Below are 4,709 nucleotides of genomic sequence, written 5' to 3' on the forward strand. Positions count from 1 at the left end.
TTTACCTAACTCTTGAACATGCAACATAAAATTGTCCATGGGAAAAGCAATCCGTATTCAGATCTATACCTGATTATTCTAATGATTGCCCTTTAGCTTTGTTGATGCTGATTGCTAATCAAACATTCACTGTGTCCCCGTCGTCATTTATATATCCCCCTGTGCCCCCTGGCACCCCCCTTGTAGTTGTGTCCCTGTGTCCTGGTCGTCATTTATATTCCCAGTATTCCGGTCGTCATTTGTGTCCCGGTGTCCCAGTCTGTACTTTCTCTTTGAGTGTCGAGGTCGTCATTTATATTCCCTGTGTCCCAGCATCCCGGTCGTCATTTGTTTCCCGTTGTCCCGGTCTGTAATTTCTCTTCGAACAATCCCTGTGTCCCGGTCGTCATTTATATATCTTCCCTGTACCCCCGTCGTCCCCTTTTTAGTTGTGTCACTGTGTCCCGGTCGTCATTTATATTCCCTGTGTCCCGGTGTCCCAGTCTGAAATTTCTCTTTGAGGTTCCCGGTCGTCATTTATATTCCCTGTATCCCCGTGTCCCGGTCGTCATTTGTGTCCCGGTCTGTAATTTCATCAGTTGACAAACATGACGTCAGTCGACAAACAATTTCATGACGCATACAGCTCAATCCTTACAATGACGTCAGTCGACACACCTGAAGTCACTCGACAGACACACAGACAACTTATTTTTATATATATAGATATATAGCTGTTGGGGGGGGGGGCTTGGGGGGGGGGCATCGCGCCCCCAAGCCCCCCGCGCGCGTAAGTCGTTACACGCCATATTAGTTACCTGCCATTGTAGTTGTGTCCCTGTGTCCCACCTGTGAATTGAGATAGATATAAATATATATATTTTTTGAACTACATAAAACTTGCGAATATACAACATTTTTCGCTGTCCAATTTAACTACGTAAAACTTAAGAATATACAACATTCTTCCATGTCCTATTGTTTGTGCATATAAATAGATTGTTAGGTTTACCTAACTCTTGAACATGCAACATAAAATTGTCCATGGGAAAAGCAATCCGTATTCAGATCTATACCTGATTATTCTAATGATTGCCCTTTAGCTTTGTTGATGCTGATTGCTAATCAAACATTCACTGTGTCCCCGTCGTCATTTATATATCCCCCTGTGCCCCCTGGCACCCCCCTTGTAGTTGTGTCCCTGTGTCCTGGTCGTCATTTATATTCCCAGTATTCCGGTCGTCATTTGTGTCCCGGTGTCCCAGTCTGTACTTTCTCTTTGAGTGTCGAGGTCGTCATTTATATTCCCTGTGTCCCAGCATCCCGGTCGTCATTTGTTTCCCGGTGTCCCGGTCTGTAATTTCTCTTCGAACAATCCCTGTGTCCCGGTCGTCATTTATATATCTTCCCTGTACCCCCGTCGTCCCCTTTGTAGTTGTGTCACTGTGTCCCGGTCGTCATTTATATTCCCTGTGTCCCGGTGTCCCAGTCTGAAATTTCTCTTTGAGGTTCCCGGTCGTCATTTATATTCCCTGTATCCCCGTGTCCCGGTCGTCATTTGTGTCCCGGTCTGTAATTTCATCAGTTGACAAACATGACGTCAGTCGACAAACAATTTCATGACGCATACAGCTCAATCCTTACAATGACGTCAGTCGACACACCTGAAGTCACTCGACAGACACACAGACAACTTATTTTTATATATATAGATATATAGCTGTTGGGGGGGGGGGGGGCTTGGGGGGGCATCGCGCCCCCAAGCCCCCCGCGCGCGTAAGTCGTTACACGCCATATTAGTTACCTGCCATTGTATTTGTGTCCCTGTGTCCCACCTGTGAATTGAGATAGATATAAATATATATATTTTTGGAACTACATAAAACTTGCGAATATACAACATTCTTCGCTGTCCAATTTAACTACGTAAAACTTAAGAATATACAACATTCTTCCATGTCCTATTGTTTGTGCATATAAATAGATTGTTAGGTTTACCTAACTCTTGAACATGCAACATAAAATTGTCCATGGGAAAAGCAATCCGTATTCAGATCTATACCTGATTATTCTAATGATTGCCCTTTAGCTTTGTTGATGCTGATTGCTAATCAAACATTCCCTATGTCCCCGTCGTCATTTATATATCCCCCTGTGCCCCCTGGCACCCCCCTTGTAGTTGTGTCCCTGTGTCCTGGTCGTCATTTATATTCCCAGTATTCCGGTCGTCATTTGTGTCCCGGTGTCCCAGTCTGTACTTTCTCTTTGAGTGTCGAGGTCGTCATTTATATTCCCTGTGTCCCAGCATCCCGGTCGTCATTTGTTTCCCGGTGTCCCGGTCTGTAATTTCTCTTCGAACAATTCCTGTGTCCCGGTCGTCATTTATATATCTTCCCTGTACCCCCGTCGTCCCCTTTGTAGTTGTGTCACTGTGTCCCGGTCGTCATTTATATTCCCTGTGTCCCGGTGTCCCAGTCTGTAATTTCTCTTTGAGGTTCCCGGTCATCATTTATATTCCCTGTATCCCCGTGTCCCGGTCGTCATTTGTGTCCCGGTCTGTAATTTCATCAGTTGACAAACATGACGTCAGTCGACAAACAATTTCATGACGCATACAGCTCAATCCTTACAATGACGTCAGTCGACACACCTGAAGTCACTCGACAGACACACAGACAACTTATTTTTATATATATAGATATATAGCTGTTGATGGGGGCTTGGAGGGGCCTCGCGCCCTCAAGCCCCCCGCGCGCGTAAGTCGTTACACGCCATATTAGTTACCTGCCATTGTAGTTGTGTCCCTGTGTCCCACTTGTGAATTGAGATAGATATAAATATATATATTTTTTGAACTACATAAAACTTGCGAATATACAACATTCTTCGCTGTCCAATTTAACTACGTAAAACTTAAGAATATACAATATTCTTCCATGTCCTATTGTTTGTGCATATAAATAGATTGTTAGGTTTACCTAACTCTTGAACATGCAACATAAAATTGTCCATGGGAAAAGCAATCCGTATTCAGATCTATACCTGATTATTCTAATGATTGCCCTTTAGCTTTGTTGATGCTGATTGCTAATCAAACATTCCCTATGTCCCCGTCGTCATTTATATATCCCCCTGTGCCCCCTGGCACCCCCCTTGTAGTTGTGTCCCTGTGTCCTGGTCGTCATTTATATTCCCAGTATTCCGGTCGTCATTTGTGTCCCGGTGTCCCAGTCTGTACTTTCTCTTTGAGTGTCGAGGTCGTCATTTATATTCCCTGTGTCCCAGCATCCCGGTCGTCATTTGTTTCCCGGTGTCCCGGTCTGTAATTTCTCTTCGAACAATTCCTGTGTCCCGGTCGTCATTTATATATCTTCCCTGTACCCCCGTCGTCCCCTTTGTAGTTGTGTCACTGTGTCCCGGTCGTCATTTATATTCCCTGTGTCCCGGTGTCCCAGTCTGTAATTTCTCTTTGAGGTTCCCGGTCGTCATTTATATTCCCTGTATCCCCGTGTCCCGGTCGTCATTTGTGTCCCGGTATGTAATTTCATCAGTTGACAAACATGACGTCAGTCGACAAACAATTTCATGACGCATACAGCTCAATCCTTACAATGACGTCAGTCGACACACCTGAAGTCACTCGACAGACACACAGACAACTTATTTTTATATATATAGATATATAGCTGTTGATGGGGGCTTGGAGGGGCCTCGCGCCCTCAAGCCCCCCGCGCGCGTAAGTCGTTACACGCCATATTAGTTACCTGCCATTGTAGTTGTGTCCCTGTGTCCCACTTGTGAATTGAGATAGATATAAATATATATATATTTTTTGAACTACATAAAACTTGCGAATATACAACATTCTTCGCTGTCCAATTTAACTACGTAAAACTTAAGAATATACAACATTCTTCCAGGTCCTATTGTTTGTGCATATAAATAGATTGTTAGGTTTACCTAACTCTTGAACATGCAACATAAAATTGTCCATGGGAAAAGCAATCCGTATTCAGATCTATACCTGATTATTCTAATGATTGCCCTTTAGCTTTGTTGATGCTGATTGCTAATCAAACATTCCCTGTGTCCCCGTCGTCATTTATATATCCCCCTTTGCCCCCTGGCACCCCCTTGTAGTTGTGTCCCTGTGTCCTGGTCGTCATTTATATTCCCAGTATTCCGGTCGTCATTTGTGTCCCGGTGTCCCAGTCTGTACTTTCTCTTTGAGTGTCGAGGTCGTCATTTATATTCCCTGTGTCCCAGCATCCCGGTCGTCATTTGTTTCCCGGTGTCCCGGTCTGTAATTTCTCTTCGAACAATCCCTGTGTCCCGGTCGTCATTTATATATCTTCCCTGTACCCCCGTCGTCCCCTTTGTAGTTGTGTCACTGTGTCCCGGTCGTCATTTATATTCCCTGTGTCCCGGTGTCCCAGTCTGTAATTTCTCTTTGAGGTTCCCGGCCGTCATTTATATTCCCTGTATCCCCGTGTCCCGGTCGTCATTTGTGTCCCGGTCTGTAATTTCATCAGTTGACAAACATGACGTCAGTCGACAAACAATTTCATGACGCATACAGCTCAATCCTTACAATGACGTCAGTCGACACACCTGAAGTCACTCGACAGACACACAGACAACTTATTTTTATATATATAGATATAAAGCTGTTGGGGGGGGGGCTTGGGGGGCATCGCGCCCCCAAGCCCCCCGCGCACGTAAGCGTGATT

Source organism: Artemia franciscana, chromosome 16 (genome assembly GCF_032884065.1).
Source record: "Artemia franciscana chromosome 16, ASM3288406v1, whole genome shotgun sequence".
Classification (NCBI taxonomy): domain Eukaryota; kingdom Metazoa; phylum Arthropoda; class Branchiopoda; order Anostraca; family Artemiidae; genus Artemia; species Artemia franciscana.